The sequence below is a fragment of the Vipera berus genome (genome assembly GCF_964194415.1).
Source record: "Vipera berus genome assembly, chromosome: 2".
Classification (NCBI taxonomy): Eukaryota; Metazoa; Chordata; class Lepidosauria; order Squamata; family Viperidae; genus Vipera; species Vipera berus.
In genome coordinates this window covers 110,723,668-110,749,272 of record NC_138203.1, presented here as the reverse complement: position 1 = coordinate 110,749,272, position 25,605 = coordinate 110,723,668, and the positions used below count along the sequence as shown (strand labels likewise).

At 46.0% G+C, this 25,605-nt stretch overlaps 1 pseudogene across 1 annotated transcript in view; it reads right to left on the bottom strand.

The window, feature by feature from the left end:
- Positions 1-25,605, bottom strand: part of LOC308662780 (alpha-2-macroglobulin-like protein 1) — a 72,378-nt pseudogene that overhangs the window by 26,551 nt on the left and 20,222 nt on the right. The window contains exons 4-9 of the transcript in view: positions 8,275-8,375; positions 6,260-6,424; positions 4,738-4,794; positions 2,795-2,974; positions 1,299-1,405; positions 448-604 (exon numbers count right to left, since the gene is read on the bottom strand). The product of the transcript in view is annotated as an alpha-2-macroglobulin-like protein 1 (transcript). The remainder of the gene's footprint in view (positions 1-447; positions 605-1,298; positions 1,406-2,794; positions 2,975-4,737; positions 4,795-6,259; positions 6,425-8,274; positions 8,376-25,605) is intronic.

Here is a 25,605-nt window from a genome sequence, read left to right as displayed (position 1 = left end):
GCAACGTTCTGTCCTTTTTCTCTTGGAATAGGACCGGGGCCACTACTTTGGGTGATGCTGGTTCGATGAATCCCCTTTCTAAATTCTTATCTATGAATTTCTGCATCTCTTGCAATTCATCTGGATTCATAGAGTACAGTCTGGGTTTTGGGAGCTTTGCTCCCGGCTTAATTTCTATTGCACAGTTTGCGGGTCGGTGGGGTCCGACCTCTCCTCACTGAACACCTCAGCAAGGTCCCTGTATTCTTCAGGTATCTCGGATAACTCCTTTTCCTCTCCCACTGCTGCCTTCCCGGCTGCGGAGTTTCGTGGGGGCCCCTGGGGTGGTGTCTTTGACTGGTCTACCTTTGGGAATCTGAGCTTGGCTGTCCTCCAATCCACTTGGGGGTTCCATTTCATTATCCATGCCATCCCCAGAATTATAGGGCACTCCATGCCTGGGGTTACCATGAATGTTATAGTCTCCTCATGGTCCCCTAGGGTGAAGTGGATTGGCAGCGTGGCTAGTGTGGCCAGCATCCCCACTGACCCATCTAATTGACTGAATGAAATCGGTTTCATCAGTCTCCTCACTGGAATGCCCAGAGACCCCACCAGCATTGGGCTAATGAAGCAACGCATGCATCCGGAATCTATTAGCGCTATAACTTTTACAGCTTCGGGCATGAAGGGGTGAGGGGCGTAATGGGTCCATTTACCAAGGATTCGTCCTCGGAGTTGTCATCCAATGAGTTGGATGCTCCTGCAGTGTAGGCTGGAGTTCTCTTCCCTCGTTGGGTGGAAGGGGGGAACTCTATGGTCTCAGTGCCTTTCATGGCTGGTTCTCATGGCTTGGCTGGTGACTTCCCGGATTTTCCGGCTGGGTTCCGGTCCGGCTTCTCCTGGGGGTTTTGCGAACGGCATTCAGCAGCGTGATGTCCTTCTTTTCTGCACCTGAAACACCCAGCGGATTTTTTGGCAGTGGGTTGTGGCTTCACTGTGTCGTGAGAAGGTTCAGATGGTGATTGGCTCCAAGGGGCTTCCCTCTGCGATGTCTCTTGGCCAGGTCGATCTCTGCTTCTTCTGCTAGGATGTACCAGTCGTGCAGTCAGTGTGGGCCTCCTCGGGGAAGTCAGGTGTTGTAGAGGTCGTAAGTCAGGCCATCCTTGAAATGGCTGAGCAGGATGTCCTCCGGCCAGTTTAGTTTGCCAGCGATGGTTCTAAATTCCTAGGTGTATTCGGCTAACAGGTGTCTACCCTGCTTCATCATTTTTATTCTTTCACGGGCTTTCCGGTCTGCCAGCGGGTCCTTGAATCACCGCCTGAGGGCGTCAGCTGTGACCCCGTCTAAGGCTGCTTGAACGATGCGGATCCGGGCGCAGTCGGTAGGGATGTCCTGGCCATACTCCTCCATGTAGCTTAACACCTGGGTCAGAAAAAATCCCAGGCGTCGTGGCTCCCCTCAGAACTTTACATCTAATGGTGGGAACTTCTGGATGGACTGGTGTCTTCTTCTCCTTCAGTGGTGCCTCCTGTCCTGATCAGCAGCTGCGGTGTAACAGGGAGTGGGGGCTGCTGCAGCAACTGCAATGGTCTCGGCAGTTCCGCCTGACGTCCCCGGGACCTCAGCCTCAGATTCCCCTCAGTGTTCTTCTTGCTGCAGCCCAAGATAATGGGTTCGGGTACATGGCTCAGTTTTCTCCTCTTTGAGGGAGTTGAAAGCTGACTTCATCAGGTCTATCGCCTTTACCAGCATCCAGCTTGAATGCCCAGACGATCTTCTTCGTCCTCACTTAGATGGAGGGATATTTCCATCTCCTGCTTCCAACCCGGCTATCTTGTCTCAGGGTCACCTTTCTTGACTTATTTCCCAGTCGTGTTTCTTCCCGATGCCCATCGACCACCTAGGTTTGTGGCCACGTGTCTCCACAACCGAGGTATAGGATAATTCAGAGCTGGACAGTTGGCAGGTTTCCGACCGAAGGAAGGCTCCCCCTTCACATTGGCTTTTTCCTTCCCTGCTCTGGTATCCGACACGATAATCTTGCAAAGTTCCCCAGTAAGGGTCTTCCTTCTGGGCTGTTACTACAGATCCTGTCTGATGTCAGGGCCACTTCAAAACCTCATCCCAAGAAAACAGAACTCATGGAAGCAGATTCTTCCAAAAGGAACTTTTATTAGGAGATGCTGATAGCAGGCATATTAGACAGGATCTGAGAATTTCCCGCGCAGATCAATAGGTTAAAATGTCCCAAGCAAAACCCCTCCCCATGGTTCATCCGGTCGGTTCAAATCAGCCAATCCCCAGGTGTTAGGTCCATCATGGGAAATGGGAGATAACATTAGGCCAGCTCTGGTTGTAGCAGTGACGTTTATGTGGCTCTTCGCACCTTCTTTTGGGAGTGCAGAGATAAGCAAGTTGCCAGAGGTTACATTCCTTTCTTTCTCCCCCCTCTACGACCTGACATCAAGGGAGAAGAAAGTTCAGAGAGAAATAATGCAGGAAAGCAAAGTGTTACATTGTAGTGATAGAGGAAGTCAAGGCAATAACCCACAAGCACTCCCCCTCCCCTACAGGAATATGGCAGAACCCAGGAAGAGAAGAGTGAGAATTCGGTCAGGGGGAAGAAATAGAAAAGGAATAAAAATGGGGTCTATAGATATGGATTCTGACAGAGTCTTTGGTTAGCAAGCACAATTGGGTGTCCAGCCCATGTGGGCTCAACACTGACGGGAGGGGGAGGGGGACAAGGACAGCACCTGGGACTGTCCAGATACAGTGGAGGAGGCCAGCGACAGCCCTTCCCTCCCTCACCATGCAGAGCATGGTGGTATGGTCGTTGGCTCCGCGGTTGCCCCACCAAACAGCTGATTGGCTCCAAGGCCAGCCTGCTGAACAGCTGTTTGGCACAGGGAGGCACCAGGAAGCCAGAAGCCTGCCACATGTCCCAACAAGCAGCTGATCGGTGCAGGGATGTACCAGAAGGCCAGAAGCCTGCAACGCATCCCAACGAACAGCTGATCAGAGCAGGGAAGCTACACGGAGCTGGAAGCCTGCAAGGCATCCTGCCTTGTTGCTCGTATCACCTCACACACTGGATGCTGGTTAGGTGGGTGGGGCCAGTTGGGAAATGCATATGTAACGTGCTAGGAGGCAATTGCTCCCAGCGCTTTGTTTGCTGTTTCTGTGACTAAATACATGCCAGAATGTTCTGTGATTAAAGCCACCTGTGAACTCAGCGGCTTGTTTCTTGTTGGAGCCAGGGGTGTGGTAAGGACTTCTGACAGAAAGTTAGTACTCCGCTTTATTTGTCCCTACCCGTTACCCTTGGTGGGCTGACAATGTTCTGTCCAGGTACCAGGGAATGGCTGAGGGCACACAGGAGATGGCACCTGTGGGTGAAGGGAGAGAGCCAGTTGAGGCTGGTGTGGCAGCGCCAACTCCGGATGCTGGAGATGAAGACGCCCAGCCAATGGTGCAGTCCAAAGTGTGCGAGGTCTGACCCGCAGAACCACCGAGTAACACACGGGCGGTTGCTGGGACGACGCAGGAGGCAGGAGCCTCAGGAGAGTGGTGTCATAGTTTGGCTGTCACTGGCCTGGCAGCCGGCCAACTACACACAATGGGTGCTTCGGGCCACCCAATGACAGAGTGGAGAGAGAGAGGCGCCAAATGGATGACAGTGAAGGGGAGTGGAGCTATTCCACAGCGCCAGGGTGGCATATGATGGATATTTTGTGGGAGAGGTTTGGAGAGGCTGGGTTCCAGGCTCACCCCTCATGGCCACGTTGGGAGGTGGGCCCCTAGACGGCATCATGGCCATGAATGGGACCCCCACCAACCCAGAGAGTGCAAACCTGGTTTCGATTCAGTTTCAGTCCAACATTGAAATTGGATGCTGGCCATGTTCCTGACACTCCACAGGTGAGAGGCCCCACCCAGACTGCATTCCTGCCCATTCCAGCAGGATGACTGCAGGCTGCGTGGGAAGGCAGGTCGCTGTTGGATCCAAGTGGGGCTCCCACCAGGCATCTGGTTCCGGCGGTCGGGTCGTTGGCCCAGCGGGGTGTAGGCACCAGGGAACAGCGCCCTCTATCTGCTGTTGATGCCCTACAACAGACATGTCAAACACAAGGCCCGGGGGCCGGATCTGGCCCGCAACGTGGTTTCATGTGGCCCGTGAAGCCATCCTGGAAACAGTGAGGGAACGGCCCCCGCTGCCTTGGCCCTGGCCCAGAGACCCTCCTTCTGCCAGAGACCCTCAGATCTGTCCCACTCCTGCCCAGGCCCCCATAGGCACCCTTGATGCAAACGATGTAGAGCTGGCCATGCCCACCCAGTAGGCCATAAGCACTCTAGCCATGCCCACCCAGTAGGCCACGCCCACCCTGGCCATACCCACCCGGCCCCCTAGGGGCAACCGCAATGCTGATGCAGCCGTCAATGAAATTGAGTTTGACACCCCTGCCCTACAAGGTCCGGGATGGCCCTTGGGGACTTGGCCATTACAGGCAATGTTCAATGGGAACCCGAACCATCTGGCATTGTTTCTAAGCCAGGTCATCAGTCATCTGGATGAATACACCTGCTTTTATCCATCCCAGTGGGTGATGGTGGTGGCGGTGACCATGGTGTTGCGGACATCCAAGCCCCCCAGTTGTTACTGCTCTTCCACAGACGGTATTCCTGTAAGCCGGGGGGGGGTGTTAGCTGCATCATGTGCCATGGCCCATGATTAATCACACATTTCTCCTTGCCTTCCAGGTGGAGCCCTGGTAGAGGGGGCTGCCTATCAAGCCCCCGTGGGCTCGACACTGACAGGAGGGGGGAGGGGACAAGGACAGTCCCTGGGACCATCCAGATACAGCGGAGGAGGCCAGCGACAGCCCTTCCCTCCCTCATTTATCTGGACTGACAGAGTTTCGTGGTATCGTTGTTGGCTCCGCAGACATCCCACGAAAAAGCTGTTTGGTGCAGGGAGGCACCAGGAAGCCAGAAGTCTGCCGTGCATCCCAACAAACAGCTGATCAGAGCAGGGAAACTACACAGAGCTGGAAGCCTGCAGGGCATCCTGCCTCGCTGCTCAGATCACCTCGCACACCGGATTCTGGTTAGGTGGGTGGGGGTAGGGCCAGTTGCGAAATTCATATGTAACACGCTGGGAGGTGATTGCTTCCAGTGCTAACTTTGTTTGGTGTTTCTGTGACTAAATGCATGCCAGAATGTTCCATGATTAAAGCCACCTGTGAATTCAACGGTTTGTTTCTTGTTGGAGCCAGGGGTGTGGCAAGGACATCTGACATTGGGATTCTCAATTTGGTCACCAATAGACATGGTCACTAACTGACCATGACATATGATTTTACTTTAGCTTTCCTTCCCCCCCCCCCACTTGCTTGCCCTTTGGAATGCTCACTCCAATGCTGGGATAATTAGCAAGGGAATTAAAGTTTGGATTTACATTATTGGAAAGAAAGGGATTATAAAACAGCAAGCAAGCACATAATGGGAAATATGCTTTGAAAGAAATGAGCTGGCACCAGCACTCCCCACTCCTTGCTTAGAAGGCAAACAAAAGGCAAACTGATTAGTGAAACTGGTTAGTCCTGTCAGTTACAGGCAGCAATTGCCAGCTGGCTAATTAAAGTTAGAGAACTGAGCTTCTTAACTTGGTGTCAGTAAAACACTGCAAAGGAAAGGAACTCTGCTTTTCTGGAGGGCAGGGAGGGAAAAAATATGCCAGGCACAAGACACTGTACATTAATTGACTATAATGGCATACACTTAACTGAGAGAGATGCTATGAAGGTCATAAATGTGGGCACTGTTGCAGTTACTTTTTCATTACCACTATAATTTTGAAAAGTCACTGCCTCAGGCAGTAGCTAAGCATGGTTTACATATACTGAGAAGCCCAACTGTGACAATATTCATATACATACATTGGCTAAGATGTCCCCTTTCTTTCTAAAAAAGTAAAAGAAGAAAGTCTAATGTCAGAACGGAACTCATTTCCTCCCAAGGATTAGATATATATGTCTTGTCCAAACTGACTACTTCACACTATGTTTTGTTGTAACTACTGCAAGTCCCGCACATGTTTTTATTACAATAAAACTATTGCAATTTCAGAATATAAATCTTTGCATCCATTTTTGTTGTATTTGATATTGGGACTATGAACCTTTTCATGCTAGTGGAGTAACTAAGCTACATTGTTAATATGGGCCTGGACATTATGATGCCTGGCAAAATCCCTATTTATTTGTGTCAACTCACCTTTATAGAAACCATGGTGTTGTTCCAGGCAGTTGTATCCAGAGAGAAGTAGGCAATACCATTCTCATCTGTGATATATGTAAAGTGGGTCAGCACATCATCAACATCAACAATGAGATAGACAGTGTAGTTTTTGATTGGTGAATCATTGACCAAAACTTTAATCTGTAGGAATAAATAAACAATAACTTAGGTATGTGAACTATGCCTCCTTCATACAATAAATGTGCAAATGAGAATTCATTTCTACCCATTCTAAATAAGGACTGAACCAGGGTGATGTATTACTTCATTTACAGGGTTTGACTCTCTCCCCGCTGAGTGCAGGAATTTGCCTTAAAGCATTTCTGGCACAGTTGTCTAGTTTCTAATAAAACACATATAAAATGTGGAAATTGCTTTCATACTAAATTGTTACTATTTCTAGCATTCAGTCAGAACCTGGTTTCTTATAGCTTGAATTCATTATTCTTGACTTGGAACAAAGCCTTAAAATGTTACTGTCAGCTACCTGAAAAGTGTTTTCGATCTTCCCTCAATCTTCTCAAGTCTAAACATGCTCAGCTCCTTCATGGAGCTTAGTTTATAGCTCTCTTGTTATTTGACTCTCTTCCCTCTTGAACTGGCCAGAAATGGACAGGCCAAAGAATAAAATGGAACCATTATTCTATTATCTGAAACCACAATTCCACTGATGTTGTTAAAAATGCACTTATTCTTTTTTGCAACCACATCACCCTGTTGACTTATATTCAGTTTGTGATCAATTACTTGCAAGAGTATAACTACTTTTGATCATTAGTAACAAGACAATCAATTCCAAGAGTGTAGGGGCCTTGGTGCTCTCTGATCCTAGTTGTTTTCTTGAAGACATTTCATTAGCCAAACTAGGTAACAATATCAGTGCTAGTAACATCACTGATAGTTAGCACTGATAGCTACTACTGATGATGATACCTAGTTTGGCTAATGAAATACCTACAAAAAAAACCAACCAAGCTTAGAGAGCATCAAGGACCTCTCATTTTAACCCTGAACTACAAATATTCTCCTTTATTAGTTCCAAGAGCTTTTTCATTAATATCAAGCCACTTTTTCCAATTCTTTGCATGTATATTAGATGTCTGTTTCCTCAGTGAAGAACTTTGCCTTTATCTCTGTTAAATTTTGTTCTATTTATTTTCATCCCATTGCTCTAACTATAAATTTAAGTTGGGGTTGTCTTATTATTAGTGTATTATATGTAATCCGTTATCATTACAAGTTAAACTGTATATTTGGTTATGAGGTAAAGCTACATGACAGCCGAACACGCGGGAGTTTTGACAGCTGTCAAAACTCCCCAGCGAAGGCGCAGGCGCAGCCGGTTGACAGCTGTCGGCTGTCAACACAACGTGGAGCCGCCCAGCCACGCGGCCAAGGAGCTGTCAAAATAGCTGACAGCAGATTGGCCCAGGAATTCCAGCGGGAGAAGATCAGCCACTGATTGGACTAGCCGGCCGGCAGCCGGCTAAAAAAGCTCGAACTCCTAATACCTTTTGGTCCAACTCTAAATAAACTTGTTAATGTTAGCCAGCTGTCTCAGAGTGGTCTGTCAGCCACTTCACTGGCGACGAAGGTGGGATCCGCTTCGCAGAGCTGAAGTCACGGCCAGGGGAAGAGAGTTCCCGGCCAGTTGAGCGAGTCACGGCTAAGTCACTGGGAAGTTATAACTTCCACAGTGGAGCGGATCACCGGACCTCGACAGCATGGCCAACTTCGGACGCGTCAGAGAATTCGACACCCGCCATCCAGAGCATTGGGAGTCGCATCTGGGGCAGGTTGAGGGCTTCCTCTTAGTCAGTAAAATTACTGACGATCGAGCCAAAGCCGCCGCTCTCCTATACATAAGCGGCCCTCCAGTCTACGCCGCCGCCGTGGGGCTGTTCAGCCCAGCACCGATCGCAGAGGTCCCGTACGCCGAGCTCACCGACAGGCTCAACAAACATTATATGCCGGCCCGCTCAGAACTATACTGGCGAGTGCAGTTCGCCCATCGACGACAGCGGCCGGATGAATCTGCGAACGACTTCATCGCAGGAGTCCGGCACGCCGCACGAAGCTGCAGCTTCCCGGACTTAGAAGACCGGATCCGGGACCAAATCGTCATAGGGCTGAGAGACGAACGTCTCCAAAAAAAGATCATCGCCAAGCCGGAGATGAACCTAGCTGAGGTCTCCCGGGAGGTCTTGGCATATGAAGACAGCCACCGGAAAGACCCAACACATTCTACCCTAGAAAACCACAGAAGCGTGCATCAGGACGAGACAACCCTCAGCGACGACGATGGAACCGTAGACCTAACGGACATAGATGCCCTCCAACGCCGGATGGAGAGACGTCAAACCCGACGAAGCGACCCCAACGACAGACAAAAAGCAAGGAGCCTCATCCCTCCACGAAGTCACAACAGAGACCTGCAAGCCACCTGTGCCAGCTGCAGGGGCAACCATGCCCGAGCCAGTTGCCGCTTCCGCAACGCGAAGTGCCACAATTGCGGGAAGACCGGGAACATCAAATCGGTTTGCCGGAGCCGCCCCCACGACAATCTGCACGAAGTGGAGGCCACCCCTCCAGGTACAATTCCTACCCGAGCCGATAGGAGAGAGCCCCCGGGAAGTTTAGTGGAGGCTGTAGACAGGGTCCACTTTCTAAGCCCTAAGGTAAAAATTAAAACCAGACTCCAGGGAGTCGCCTGTGACATGGAGGTCGACTCTGGGTCAGCAGTATCCCTAATCTCCTTAAAAACATGCAAGGAAATCTGCCGGCGCAAAAAAAGACAATTCCTTTAGAGCCCCCCCACGTACAATTGGCAGATTACCAAAAAACCCCTATCCAACTGAAGGGTAAAGCCCGAGTGTGGGTAGAGTATAAAAAATTTCAGGGGCCCCTAGAGGTGTTAGTAACGCAGGGGGAACGCACCAACTTAATAGGGCTAAACTGGTTTAGCCCCTTGGGCATAGCAATCACAGGCGTCAACGCAGTACAGACCTCAAGCCTCGAAGCCGTCTGCAACAAATATGCAGACGTCTTCGACGGCTCCTTGGGGAAGTATACAGGGCCACCTGTCTCCCTAAATCTGAACCCAACCATACAACCCATCAGAATTAGGGCCAGGAGGGTTCCATTCGCCCTCAAAAAGAAAATTGAGGACGAGTTGGAACGCCTCATGAAGCTGGGGATTTTAGAACCTATGGAAGGGGGAAGCTGGGAGACCCCTATAGTGACTCCTATCAAGCCCAACGGGCAAATTCAGCTCTGTGCTGACTATAAAGCCACCCTGAACCTAGCTCTAAGTGCCCACACTTACCCAGTCCCGGCGGTGAGAGACGTCCTTGCTTCCATCCGCTCGGGCGCCATCTTCGCAAAACTTGATCTCACACAGGCGTACTTGCAATTGCATGTAACCAATGAAACCGCGGACGCGCAGACGATCGTCACGCACCGCGGGGCATTCAAAGTAAAAAGATTACAATTTGGCATTTCGGCTGCCCCGGGAATATTCCAAAGCATAATGGAAAAAACACTGAAAGGGATTCCCGGGGTCTGTCCCTACCTCGACGATGTACTCATCGCCGGAGAGACAGAAGCCAATCTAGCTGACAGGTTGTCAACTGTCCTGGACCGGCTCAGAACGGCTGGTCTTAAGTTAAAAAAGGAGAAATGCTCCATCGGAGTTCCCTCCACGGAATTCCTGGGGTACAGGATAGACGCCCAGGGCATCCACCCCACAAACGAAAAGCTCAAAGCCATTAAAACAGCCCCCAGCCCCAAAAACAAGCAAGAACTCCAAGCGTTCTTGGGGTTATTAAACATTTACCATGCTTTCCTGCCTCACAAGGCTACCATTGCGGAGCCTCTACATAGGCTATTGGATAAAGGCACTCAGTGGTCCTGGACAACGACACACGAGAACAGTTTCCAATCCCTAAAAAACATCATTTGTAATAGCTCCACAGTCACCCTATTTAAAGAAGACGTTCCCGTCTGCATCGCTTGCGATGCCTCCCCGTACAGGATAGGAGCCGTCTTAAGCCACCTGGACAAAGATGGAACACAAAGGCCAATCGCTTTCTACTCCCGAATGCTATCCAAAGCAGAAAGAAACTATGCCCAAATAGATAGGGAGGCTCTAGCTATCATCGCCGGCGTGAAGAAGTTTCACGATTACCTATACGGCAGACCCTTCACAATCTTTACTGATCACAGGCCCCTATTAGGCATATTTACGTGGGACAAAACGACCCCACAAATTTTGTCCCCAAGAATCCTACGCTGGTCTACCTTTCTATCAGCATATTCTTACAAGCTGATACACAAACCAGGCAAAGAATTAGGACACGTAGATGGCCTCAGCAGGCTGCCACTCCAAACAGAGGACCCAGATCCGGCTCCGGCCGGGAACATACTGGCTATCTCAGAGCTGCCAGAGTGCCCACTCTCAGCCAAAGATATAGCAGCCAACACCGCTAGGGACAAAATCCTTAGCAGGGTCCTACGCTGGGTCACCACAGGTTGGCCAGCAAAGTGCCCCGAACCGGACTTCCGCCCTTTTTTCACTAAACAGCAAGAACTAACATCCCATTTAGGCTGCCTCCTATGGGGGAACAGGGTGGTGATACCAGGGAAAAACAGACTCCAGACACTCAATACGCTGCACGAGGGACACCCAGGGGTAGTGAAAATGAAATCCCTGGCCAGAAGCTATGTGTGGTGGCCAGGCATTGACAGCAATATAGAAAACCACGTAGGGGGGTGCTACCCATGCCAGTTAGCCAGAGCAGACCCTCCCCACGCCCCAGTCCATAAATGGGAAACCACAAAAAACCCTTGGTCCCGCATCCACCTAGATTTTGCCGGACCAATACGGGGACAAAATTTCTTAATAATTGTAGATAGTTATTCGAAATGGCTCGAGGTCATCCCCCTCAATAAAACCACCACAACCTCTACCATACAAGCACTCAGGAGGGTTTTTGCAACACACGGCCTCCCCGACGTCCTGGTTTCCGATAACGGACCACAATTCACTTCTCGTGAATTTCAGATGTTCGCTATGAGGAACTCTATTAGACATGTCACGTCGGCCCCATTCCACCCGTCAACGAATGGAATGGCAGAAATTATGGTGAGGTCCACAAAAGAAGCATTAAAAAAATTCGTCAAAGGATACTGGCATCGCCGCCTCAGCCAATTCCTCCTTGCCCAACACACCACACCATGCACAACCACGGGCAAATCCCCCGCGGAACTTAGGTGGGGCAGAAGGCTGATAACAAGATTAGACAGACTGCATCCCGACAGGGCAAACACCGACCCAGAGCAGCCATCCCCACCTCGAACCTTCAGCCCGGGACGAGCCATCTGGGCCAGGAGCTACACTAGTAATCAAAAATGGGTACAAGGGGTCATACTGCAACAAACTCATACCTAATAAACGCGGGCTCCGAAGGCCATCTACGACGCCATGTGGACCAACTCAGAACACAAAGACCAGAAAACACCTCCCCGTCACTGGCTGAACACCGAGACCAAACACCGACATCCAACCCCACACCAGATAACCCAACCCCACCCGACGGGGACAGAATGCCACTACTTCCGCAAGAGGAAAGAGAGCCTGGCAATGAAACACCCCCACGACGTTCCAACTGAACCAAGAGAGCACCTGCCTACCTCCAGGACTACGAATGGGCAGGCAGCAACAGACATCAACAGGGGGGAGGAAAAAATCCAGGGGAAGGGTAAGGGGTGTATTATATGTAATCCATTATCATTACAAGTTAAACTGTATATTTGGTTATGAGGTAAAGCTACATGACAGCCGAACACGCGGGAGTTTTGACAGCTGTCAAAACTCCCCAGCGAAGGCGCAGGCGCAGCCGGTTGACAGCTCTCGGCTGTCAACACAACGCGGAGCCGCCCAGCCACGCGGCCAAGGACCTGTCAAAATAGCTGACAGCAGATTGGCCCAGGAATTCCGGCGGGAGAAGATCAGCCGCTGATTGGACTAGCTGGCCGGCAGCTGGCTATAAAAGCTTGAACTCCTAATACCTTTTGGTCCGACTCTAAATAAACTTGTTAATGTTAGCCAGCTGTCTCAGAGTGGTCTGTCAGCCACTTCAATTAGTTATGATACCCAATGTGATGTCACTGGCCAGTTTGGTAAGCATTACCTCCACTCCTTCATTTAAGTCATTATCTAAAATCTCAAAGAGTACAAACCCCAAGATGAAGCCTTATGACATTTCATCCAATAACATATCCATGTTTGATGAGGAATCATGGATTAGAATTATTTGTATGCAGTTTTCAAGCAAGCTATGTATTCATTTAATTAGCTACTTCACCATGTAGTGGGGGTAGTTCCATCCCAATTCAGCAACTACTGCATGAGGAGGAGAGACTTTTTTGATGCTGGGAGATGCTGTACCGGAAAGATTCAATCCACCTTCTCATCTTCTTTTGACACTCATTAGTAGCAAGAAAAGAAACAGCAGAGAAGCAGCAAAGAACAGCTCCTTTCCTGCCCCTTTTTTCAGCTCCACAGAGCAATCACTTTATGAAATTAGAGAACCAACAGCAGAAGAGTTGTGGGATCTTCCAAATAGCATCAACAAAGGTTCTCCATTCCTGCCTGTCACCTCATATTTACTACTGATGAAGACGGAAACCCTGTCTGCTTTCTTGCCAATGCAGAGTTGAGGTTGGAGATAAGACTTTTAAAGTCAGCAGTTTTCTGCCAGCTATCACACAGAATAGGAACATTTCAGTGCTGCTGTTCAGAAGAGGAGTTAGTTTTACAGGTAAGAATTTCATGTATTCATCCACCTATTCATAGTATTTACCATTTATTCTTACATTCCAAGTTGGGATGTTAATAATTCCTTATGAAACTAGAAAAGTGGATTCAGTTGGGTTGTTACCTTTCCGCTGCGGAAAGAAGCAGGCAGGCAGGGCGCGGAGGTCCGGAGACCTGCCGACGTTTGGGGAGGTTTGGGGAGGTGCGCGCGCACCTCCCCAAACCTCCCCAAACTTCGGCAGGTCTCCAGACGGTGGCGGCTTGGGAGAGGTGCGCGCGATCCTGGAAGCACCGAAGCCTCGGCCGCGTGCAAGTCCTCGGTAAGCTCCGGGCGGTCACTTGCTTCGCGTCTCCTGAGGGAAGGGGGGGCGACTGGAGCGGGCGTGTTTCCTCGCCTGCTGGGCACCGCGATTTGCCCGGGGAACGCGCGGGCCCCGAATGGCAGCGTGGAGCGAGGAAGCGGACAGCCAGGGCTTCCCCGAGAGCCGCGGCCACACAGGGTATTCCTGTGTATTCAGGCTTGCAAAATGGCGGATAGAGCCTCTGCTGGCGGCAGAGGCTTGCAGAGCGCGGATCCAGCCTCCGCCGGCGGCGGAGGCTTGCAGAGCGCGGATCCAGCCTCCGGCGGCGGCGGAGGCTTGCAGAACGGCGGATCGGCTTATACTCGAGTCAATAACTTTTTCCAGTTTTGGGGGGTGAAATTGGGGGTCTCGGCTTATACTCGAGTCGGCTTATACTCAAGTATATACGGTAGCTAAAATTCTGATCTTTTCACCTTCCTCTTACTACTTCTATTTTCTTTTTAATTTCCACTAACATATGTCACAGTTAAGTAAGAAAGAAGAGCTGCAGAGGTTCTTCCAAAAGGTAAACATTAGGAGCATTTTGTCTAGAAACAAAACTATTTTGGCTTGCTACTTTCCCACTCATCTGCCTCCCTTCCATTATTTTATTAAACTACTATTCACTGCCACAACATTTGCACCATTAACATTTTAAGGTTGGCTTTGGATTTTGGAAAGATCAATCACAAGCCAAATAGCAACAACTTTTGGAGGAGTGATCTCCAATAGGCTTTGGCCAAGGAAAATGGTGTTGAGTTCCAATTGTACACATCCAGTTTTGCTCCTGACTGTCCATGTCACAGCCTCCACTTGCAGACAAAATAAGAGAAAATCATGGAACTACAAGTGATACAGTAAAACTCAGTATATTTTGGTCCTAATGGTGCTTCTTGCATAGGAAGGTAGGTGTGTGTGTGTGTGTGTGTGTGCTTTCAGGAAGGCACATAGGTTTGAGGGTTTTTTTGTCAAAAACAGATCATGTCAAACAAATCTTATTTCATTCTTTGACAGATTAAATTAGTGGACCACCAAAATGCTGTAGACATAGTATATTTGGACTTCATTAAGGCATTTGACAAAATAGACCACGACCTACTTCTTGATAAGCTAGAACAATGTGAGATAGATAGCATTACCATCAGATGGATTCATAATTGGCTGACAAACTGCATTCAACATGTAATCCTTAATGGAACTGAATCTACCTGGAGGGAAGTAAGCAGTGGGGTACCCCAAGGTTCTATCTTAGGTCCAATATTTTTCAATATCTTTATAAACGATTTAGGGAATAGAAGGGAAACTCATCAAATTTGCAGATGATACCAAACTGGCAGGAAAAGACAACATGCCAGAAGATGGGCTCAGGATCCAGATGGACCTCGACAATGGCCCTATCTGACAAAATGAAATTCAATGGTGAGAAAAGTAAATTTTTACATTTAGGCAAGAAAAATCAAATGTACAGGTACAGATTAGATGAAACTTGGCTCAAAGGCAGTAACTTGAGAGGGACCTTGGAGTCCTAGTGGACAATCACTTAAATATGAGCCAGCAATGTGCAGCAGCAGCTAAAAAGCTAATATAATAATTGTTTGTATAAACAGAGGCTTGGAATCAAAATCACGTGAAGTATTAGTACTGCTTTATAAAGTCTTAGTAAGACCACACCTGGAATACTGCATCCAGTTTTGTTCACCATATTACAAAAAAGATATTGAGACTTTGGAAAAAGTTCAAAGAAGAGCAACTAAGATGATTAAAGGCCTGGAAACAAAAACATAGGAAGAATGGTTGCAAGAATTGGGTATGGCCAGTCTAGAGAAAAGAAGGACTAGGGGTGATATGGTAGCAGTATTCCAGTATTTGAGAGGCTACCACAAGAAGGAGGGAAACGATTTATTTTCCAAGGCACCAGAAGGCAAACCAAGAAACAATGGATGGAAATTAATCAAGGAGAGAAGCAACCTGGAATTAAGGAGAAACTTCCTGACAGTGAGGACAATCAACCAGTGGAACAGCTTACCCCCAGAAATCGTGGGCACTCCATCACTGGAGATTTTTAAGAAGAGACTAGACATGCACCTGTCTGAGATGATATAGGTTCCCCTGCCTGAGCAAGGGGCTGGACTAGAAGACCTCCAGCTCTATTCTATTCTATTCTAGAATATAAAATGGCAATACAATAAAATGGAGATCCTTGTTACAGGCTTTTGGTTTAAAAAGGTTGAAATCACCATATATGGGAGCACATTTACAGCACAGGAAGGCAAATATTTTGAGGTGTGGTTATGATGGTTCAAAATGATGATTGCCATTTAGTAGCTAAAAATAACAACAACTAGTGAGAAAGTTGATAAAACTACTCCCCACCCTATTTTACCTTACCTACTTCAGCTTACATTTCAAAAGTGTTCATGTAACCCAAAGACATGTTAAAGCCTGATGTCTTGCTTTATAGGGGAAGAGAAAGATTAGTTTACTTTCAGGTTTTACTTACTTGCTGCAGACAATGAGCTGAAATACTTCATCTAAAATGGTAACCAGTGTTGGGTACTTGAAGAAAATTTCAAACCTAGGCAGCTCTCCAATTGTCCAATAGGCCAGAGAAAAAAGGAAATGGAAAATTTAGTTCACATAAAGTTAGCATAAATCCCATCCTGAAAGTTTAGAGGTTTTAAACTTAGGAAAAGGAGACATCATGACAAAAATATTAAGTTGTCCTTGCTTCTAATAGTCCTAGAAGTTAAGAATAGATAAACAGAAATATTTCTATCCAGAGAGTTGACCTATAGAATTCACCACTACATAAATGTCAGCATGGGTAACTTTAAACAGGGATTAGACACATTCAAAAGTCTATTTTCTTCCTAACAACAGAGAAAGCTATTGGATGACTATGAAACCAGAACTAAAGGAATCTTCTAGATTCTTCTTAAGTAAACATATTTTAAATATATTATCCCTAAGATCTTTCTGCATTGTAGATTCCCTTTGGAACTTCTTTACTTTTAATGGCTCCATCTGCTCTCCAGAGCTGATCACATGCTACATATTCAAGAGCAATCTATCTCAGAAATAAGTAGGCCTTGCTTTGTAAATATGACAATTAAGAAGCAAATTATACTGTACATGGCATTGTCTAAAATACAAATAATGTGCTTATTTAAATAAAAATCCAATATTAGCCGAGGCCCTCTTTAGTCCACTAACAAAAACAATTTTACTTTGCTACAATGGTGGTTCAGTGATGCTATAATTCACTAGTGTAAAAATTGTAACCACTGTAAAAAAAAAAACACGTCTAAACCAGTCATTCGAATGCTTCAGCTCCTAGAATTCCCACAAGAATGTAAATGGAGAATGGTAGATTAGATAAGACTCTGTTATAGAATAAGGCAAAAATATGAGAGAGAGAGACAGACAATACAAACACACACTAAACTTTTTATACATTTTAAAAATTAAATCATCCTCTACAATTCAATATGAATAATTCCTAGAAAATATTTTTGTCAAAGGAATTTGCCTATTTTTCTCCATCTTGCTTTCTATGTCCTTTTTCCCTCTTGCACAAATAGAAATAGTACCAAAGGAAAATCTCAGTCAACAATGACATGATGTAAAGAATAAGAATAGTATTATCTGTGGCGTCTACATTTTCCAATTTTGCATTCTATGCTAGAATAGGAAATAGAAGAATGAATTTTCATTCTCATTCTCAGAATTTTCATTTTATTTTACTTTATTTTTATTTTAACTTTTTAACCTCTTTTAATATTGTATTTTAACCTACCCCTTTTTAACTTTTTAAACCCATTTTTAACCCATTTTAACCTTTTAAATCATAGTTTTAAACTTATTTTTAAACCTGTTTTAACAAACTTGAATGGGGAAAAGAAGGAAGAGACAGCACTTTGCAGCAGAAAGTATATCCAAGCCTTTGAAGCAGCAGAAAATGGAGGATTATATTGCAAACAGACAGTCTGCTCCAGTAAGTAACTCATTCGCAGGCACCTTATCAGATAAATTTAATTTATGTGACTCATTGGAATGGGACTTACAAACTGAACTGGAGAGCAAACAGCATGTGGAGTTGTCCTCCTCCCTCTCGGAGAATGGCTCCCCTCCTTGGAACCCGGCAACAGCCTTTTTTGCACAGGAGGGAGATGTAGCAAATTTGAAGGGGGAAAATGTGACAGACTTCCTCTCTAGACAATGTTTGCTTACAGCTCAAACTGTAAACTCAATATATGATCTCTTGTCAATTGTCATAAATAAGGTCGACTGCCTGAAAGAATCTTTTGCAAAGTTTGTTAGGAGCCACCCAAATACTGTAGAAGGACTTGGGAGGATAACCATGGACAGACATGGGATGGCTAACTCAGAAAATGAAACTAGAGAAGGACATTGTTCTCCTCCCAAAAATTTGAACACCTACAGAGAAAACACTCAATCAGGCAAAGGTCTGACCAATATAACTACAGTCTGCAAACTAACCAGGTTACTTTGCAAATTTATGACAAGAGAGTAAATAGAGGGCATTGTAGCAATAGAGAAGCTATTAGGCTGTCCCTGAGCCAGCTGCTCCGCTGTGAATTCACTCTGATAGATCTACTACATGCAGAGTGGCTGCCAGCAAGAACACAATGTATGAGAATTCTCCTATCGTTCAAGCAGCCCACAATTCCCTCCATGCTCTTCAGAGGAAGCCCTTTCTGAGCATCTTCTCAATATTTCCAATAAGGGTCTTTTGCTCAGAAAAAGTGTGCCCACTCCTGAAACAGCGTCTCCAAGAGGAAACTGTCGCTTTAAATCTAGGCTGCAACAGCCCTCACACTACTAAGCCTGAGGCTGCTGCAACTGAACTGACCCTGAGAAAGCAAAGAAGCAATATACGAACTGTGTTACCCACAGCTGCAGGAACTGCTGAGGATGTGCCAGAGGAAATGTTGATTGACCTATTCAGTGCATTGCCAGAACCTGAGCAAGTTAACATCATTCCAAGATTGGATGACCTAAAAGAGGCACTGACAACAACTCAATCTACAGCAAAGCCTCTATTTAATTTGGCTCCACTAATCACGCAACCTTGTGACAAGATATTTAATCAACAATCTGCCTTTACCTCAACAGTAAAAAAAGGTGTTGTCACACAGGCTGAGAGTGGGGTAACTGCACTGACCGACCCAGCCTCTGAGAAACAACTGAAAGACAAAGGGCTTCATCACACAGTGCCCCTTAAGCTGACAAACACTAAGGACATAATACAGCTTACATCCTCATTTGACTTAGAAGTTCCCACAACATCTTTCCACAAGATGAACCCTCAGCCATGCCCCTCCAAAAATGGACATAAATCTACATTTATAGACTTAAGCCAGAGTACCTGCCCATTGGAAAAAAAAATCATTCTTGGAGCAAGAGCAGAGGCACACTGGCAACCGAGATATAGAGGATCAACAACAAGTTCTGCAACCCATGAGGAGAAATATCGAACCTCACAACAACTGTGTTTATATGGGAAGCTTAGATGATGTTGACCCGGCTCCAATGTCAAGTTGACATCTGGCATTTTTACCATCTAGCCAATCAACCAAGCCAGACCACCTTGCCTCTGAGAACCCCATACAGTTGATGACCTGGAACATAGCTGGCTGGAAAGGGATGGTTGATAGTGGACTAATGAGCTTTCTCTCTAGATTTGATGTAATAGCCTTTCAAGAAACCTGGCTAACCGAAGTGGACGAACCAGTACAATTGCCAGGCTTTCAGGGATGGGCCCAGCCCTAAAAACAAAGAACAAAGGGAGACCCTCTGGTGGGCTATGCATTCTTATAAAGCAAGAGTTGCAATGGCAGGGAGAGAAATTATATAAAGAAGATAAGTATCCGTACTTTCTAGCTGTCAAATTTGAATATGACCAGTTTGAGTTAATATTGGTAAATGTGTACATTCCTCCAAGCACATCCCAGCACTATAATTCTGAATATTGGATGGACTTGGAAGTTATCTTAGAAGAAATATCTGTACTGTACCCTCAGTCCATAGTGGTATTATTAGGAGATCTGAACGCTAGACTGGGTCCCTCTCTGTATGAGCTTGCCCAGAAGAAGGGAATCCCAGGGGAGTTCTTTGATAACCATCCTCAGTGGCTCTCGAGACACTGTAAAAGTAATGCCACTGGCCTGCTCCTAGTCTCCTTAATTTTTAAGGGTAATCTCCAAATTTTGGGAGGTAAGGACAAGAATTATACATACCCTTATACATACCACTCAGCCAATTCAAGTAGTGTACTGGATCTCTTTTGTGTGTCTAGAGATAAGGCTGACCTCTTCTCAGAGGTCACAGTACACCTTAGCGACAATAGTGACCATCAGCCTGTGTGACATTGCGAGGCCGCTCAGATTTAAGACCATATAACATGGCTGACAGATGGCTCACCAAAAAAGGTAGAGGTGACCCAAAATAAAAGGTTAATTTGGGCCAAAGTTGATACTAAGGCAATATTAGAATGCCTTAAAACAGAGAATGCTACTAAGTGGGCTAGAACAATACAGTCATCTACTACTGATTGGATGTAAGCCTTCAATGCATTCTCCAATCTTTGTAACATACTGAAGAAACACCTAACAGTTAAACCTACTACAAAAAGAGCCCAAGTGGGTAGACCTCGCTGGTTTGATCCTGATTGCCAGCGACAGAAAAAGAAATTGAAGGCAGCCATGAGGCTTGCCCAGAGGAATCCTACTGCCCATATACAAGCTAAGATGCTGCACACAAGAAGGGAATATAAAAAAAACTATAACATTAAAGAAAAAATGTTTTGCCATTTCAATCTGGTCAGAACTTGAGTTGGCTGCCAGAAGTCATAATTCAGTATTATTTTGGCACTCTGTAGCAGGTATCCTGAAGGAACGGAGATTTGCATTTGACATACCAATCTCTGCTGCGGACTGGGAGAATTATTATCAGTGCTTGTTTGCCCCCACCGAACCGGTAAAGAAATCATTTTTAAACAGTGATTTGGTAAATCCTAGAACTCTCCCCCCTTGGCCACCAGTCTCAGAAAAGGATATACAGTCCATCATTAAAAGCTTAAAGAGCAATAAAGCCCCAGGCGAGGATTTTTTACCAGCAGAATTATTTAAGAAATTTCCCAACTGGTGGGGCCCTGTATTAGCAGGTCTTTTTACACACATAAATAACACCTGCCATATACCCGATGGGTGGAAGATGGCAATAGTTGTCCCCATATATAAAAAAGGGAATAACAAGGATCCTAGTAATTATAGGCCCATCAGCCTGATTGACATTGTAGCAAAAATATATGCTAGGTACCTTTTGAACAGAATTGAAATCTGGGTAGAGGAAAACAACATCCTCACAGAAGAACAAGCAGGTTTTAGACAAAACAGATCTACTATTGATAACTGCTTTGTCTTGAACCATCTAATTGCCAAATATGCCTATAAGAGGAGACCCCTGTTTGCTGCTTTTATAGACCTTACAGCAGCATTTGACATGGTAAATAGAGACGTACTATGGAGTAAATTGACATCCCTTAAAATAGAACCCAGACTCCTGGCTTTGATTAAAGCCCTTTACACAAGTACCTGTTTGAGGGTGCGGTATGGGGTTAATGGGGCCCTGACTAACAGGATTCACACAAATAAAGGGATAAGGCAAGGGTGTATTCTGGCCCCATTATTATTTAATTTATACATCAATGACTTGCCAGGGTTAATGAAGGATACCATGGTACACATGCCAATGATCCTAAATACTTACTGTAACAGCTTGCTTTATGCTGATGCTATTATTTTATTATCATACTCACAAGTAGGATTATGTAGGCTATTAAGAAGATTCAGCTCTTATTGCCAGGATAACTCCCTAATCATTAGCAAATCTAAATCAAAAATAATGGTGTTTGGAAGAAACCATCAGAGACATAAGTGGCAATTAGATGGTGAACCAATTGAGCAGGTTAATACCTTTGTATATTTGGGAGTAACTTTTTCCAGGCCTGGATTTTGGGCCTGCCATCATCAACGGAGTACATTTAGAGCAAAAGCCCGTTTGAATTTATTGCTCAAACTAAAGAACCATAGTTACCCAGGGTCCCTAGCTCCATTACTCAAGGTTCATAAGGCTAAGGTTACCACAATGCTTTTGTATGGAGCAGAAATTTGGGGTCTTTACTCAACCACAGTTTTAGAACAAACACAGTCCCAGCATTTGAGATGCATTTTGGGTGTAGATCCAAGCACATCTGCTGCAGCAGTTAGAGCTGAATTGGGAATTCATACAATTCATGCATTATCTAAAGTTAGAGCTTATAACTACTGGTGCAAAGTTAATGGAATGGAGACTGATAGACTCCCCAAATTATGCCTACTAGACCAAATAAAACTACAATCACAAATCTCCTGGATCACCAAACTAACAAACTTTGTAAGAAGCTGTGGCCTTCCTGTTTCTTGCGTAACAGGAGAACAATCTAAAAAAAGAGTTGCGCAAAAAATTAAGGATATAGAAGCACAAACTTATTTATTTATTTATTTATTTATTTATTTATTTATTTATTTATTTATTTATTTATTTATTTATTTTAATTCCATTTATATCCCGCCCTTCTCCGAAGACTCAGGGCGGCTTACAAACGTAGCAGTAGCCTTCATTCTATGTATATGCCTGCTTATTAGGGCTTTCACACACACACCCCAAGCGGCATTATTACAAAGTCAGCTTAATTGCCCCCAACAATCTGGGTCCTCATTTTACCTACCTCGGAAGGATGGAAGACTGAGTCAACCTTGAGCCTGGTGGGATGTGAACCTGCACTAATTGCAGGCAGCTGGTGTTACTTAAGGAGGCATTAGCCCACTGCTCCACCAAGGCTCTAAGCTATCCTTAGTAAGGTGGGTAACTTGAAATGGCTGAGTAAATACAAATGTACTTTTCAAGTGGACAGCTATTTGAAGTTACAACTCCCAAAACATCTTAGGGAGATATTTACGAGAGCGAGATTCGAACAGCTTGACACAATGGTCACATATGGGAGATTTCATGCTATACCGTACAATGAGCGTCTCTGCATTTGCGGAGCGGCAGAGGTAGAAGACCTGGCTCACATCCTATTTGACTGTTGTCTGTACAAGTGGGTGAGAGACAGGTATCTTGGTCTATATACCAAACGAATGACCCATTAGGATCCCCATATCAAAATAACTTATCTTATGTCCGGTCAGAACTTGAAAATAACATTTAACATAGCACAGTATTTAAACAAAATGATCTGGTTAAGATCTGCATATGTGGGACTGATTGGGGTAGATTGCAAGGGCGACTCCGAAATATAATGTTATCATATTCTATCTATATCTTAAATTATTGTACATTTTTACAATTTCATTTTAGATTGTATTTTATTACTATTTCATCTTAAATTGTATTTTATTTTAATTCCATTTTAAATTGTATTTTATCAAATTCCATTTTGGATTGTTTTTATCAAGTTTTGGTGACGGTTTGTTGCTGGAACTTTGCACTTTGATATGGCCCAAGGGCTAATCAATAAAGTTGTTGTAGTTGTAGTTGTAGACATGATGAAGAATAAGAATAGTATTATCTGTGGCGTCTACATTTCCCAATTTTGCATTCTATGCTAGAATAGGAAATAGAAGAATGAATTTTCATTCTCAGTTAGGCTCAAAACCCAACCTCTCTCAGCCCTAGGAAGAAAGTACTGAAGAAACCACTTCCAAATGTTGCTAAGAAAACTGCAGGGACCTGTCCTTGTGGCGAACCTATGGCACGCGTGCCACAGGCGGCATGTAGAGCCATTTCTGTGGGCACACGCTCAGATGTTGCTGCCAGAAACTCGCACAGGTCCATTAGGATGCCACTGCTCAGAGCGGCAGCCCTGCCCAGCACAAAGGAGGCAAAGCAGCCGGCTAGCAAGCCCCGCATAGAGGTGCATGCCCATGCCCGGCAGGCAAAAGGCCACCCCAAGCGGGGAAAGCCGGATCCCCATTGGCGTCATGGCCACCCAGGCCCAGCAGAGATGGGGAGAGGCACTCAATCCTGGCTGGGACTGGGGGACCATGGCACCAATGGGGATCCAGCTTTCCCCACTCAGGGGGCCTTTGGCTTGCTGGGTGTGGGCATGCTCTACCACCTCTACGCGGGGCTTGCTAGCCAGCAATTTTGCCTCCTTTGTGCTGGGCAGGGCAGGCCTCCAGGTGGCAGCAGCAGCCTAATGGACCTGGGCGAGCTGCTGGTCGTGCAGGTTCCCCATGCATAAGTGGGATTTCCCCCCCGCTATTGGATTTTCACTACCAGACTGTTTAACTTAATGCAGAAAGGGAAGGATATGCATTCTGCATCAAGTAAACTTTTAAGAAGTTAAAGAGTCTTGCAGTGAAAATCCTCCCCCTCCCTCCTGTGCTTGGAAACACCTCCCCTCCTCAGAAAATGAGTGGGTTAATAAACACCACGTCAAAGCACCAAAGTTGCTTAAGAGGTTTCATACAGAATATCCGAACAAACCGGGCTAACATTTATATTTTATTTCCTCTACAGATGGACTTATCTTTTCGTTAAGGAGAGCAGACTGTCAGAATCCATTTATATCCCATTCATAAAATCTTATATGTATGTTCTAAAAATCTTACGACCCCACTGGATTCTGACATTTTTCCAAGGAGGAGAAGAGAAGATGTTAATAGGCGCAAGGATGTTTATTCAGACTGCCAGGAGGCTGTCTTCAAACACCAGGGGGAGAACCTTTGAACTAAAACAACAAATGAAGGGGGGGAAGAGATCTGGTTTGTATCTCCGATTTAAATCTCTAAAGGAAGGGAGTAATTGTCATAAAGACATGAGAGTTCCCTCTTTCCCATGGAAAATCCTTTCCCATGGAAGGATTTGACACCTGAATTTTAATTGATCCGGGACAAACCAGATGGCTTGAAGGGAGGGGGTTTGACCAGGGACTCCTTAAAAAGTACCAAACTGTAACACAGTTTCAGATCCTGTCTAGTATTTCCATCTCCAAACATGTTTTAGTAAAAGCTCCTTTTGGACAATTTCTGGTTCAAGAGTTCTTTCTTTCCTAAGATGTGGATTGGTGTGGGTCCTGACATTAGACAGGATCTGTAGTAAGAGTCAACCTGGAAGGGAAAACCTTACCAGGGGACTTTGCCATAAATAGGTTGTCTGACGACGGAGCAAGAGAGGAGGAAAGCCCCATGGAGAGGGAGTTTTCCTCCCAAACGAAATCCCAGCAGCAGTCGGTAGCTGAAGCGTCATATTCTTCCGGGGAAGAAATGGTGGAGCCGCACGACCGAAAACCTCGGTGGTCGATGGGCAACAGAAGGAAAAGTGAGTGGGAAAAGGCATTGGGGAAAGTGACCCTGAGGCGGGGCAGCCACCAACCGGGATGGAGGCAAGAGATGGAGAGCTCCCTGCACGTCAGTGAAGAAGAGCGGATGCTAGAAAAAGCTATTGACCTGATGAAGACAACCCTTAGCTCACTAAGAGAGGAGAAAGCTGAGCACCACAGCCGCAGCAGCACCTGGGGCCGCAACTGGAGAGACAATGGAGGGGATCCTATACCTGCAACACCGGGGCCGTCCGTTGGAACAGGAGTTGCTGCCTCAGTAGTACTCACCCCCCAGAACCACAGACGGGGTTCAGGATTTGATTTGATTGATTTTATTTATTATATTAATATGCCGCCCTTCTCCCTAAGGACTCAGGGCAGCTCACAACAATAAAAACTAAAAAAGAACATGAAAATACAAAATTTAAAAAAGAATTAAACACTAGATATGTTCAATACATAGTAATTTAACCCCATAAAACCAAATTTAAAACCATAGTCAGTCCAGGCCCGCTTGTTGGAACATCCATGTCTTCAGGTCACGGCGAAAGGACCGAAGGTCGGGGGACATCCGCAGCTCCGGAGGCAACTCATTCCAGAGGGTCGGTGCACCCAGAGAGAAGGCTCTCCCACTAGGGGTTGCCAGCCAACATTGCTTAACACACGGACCGGCTGCAGACTGGGTGGTGAGCCTACATGACTCCAACACCCCAGAACTCAACGATTTCAACAGATTCATGTCATCCTTGAGGTGGCGGTTCGAGGATCCTTTGGC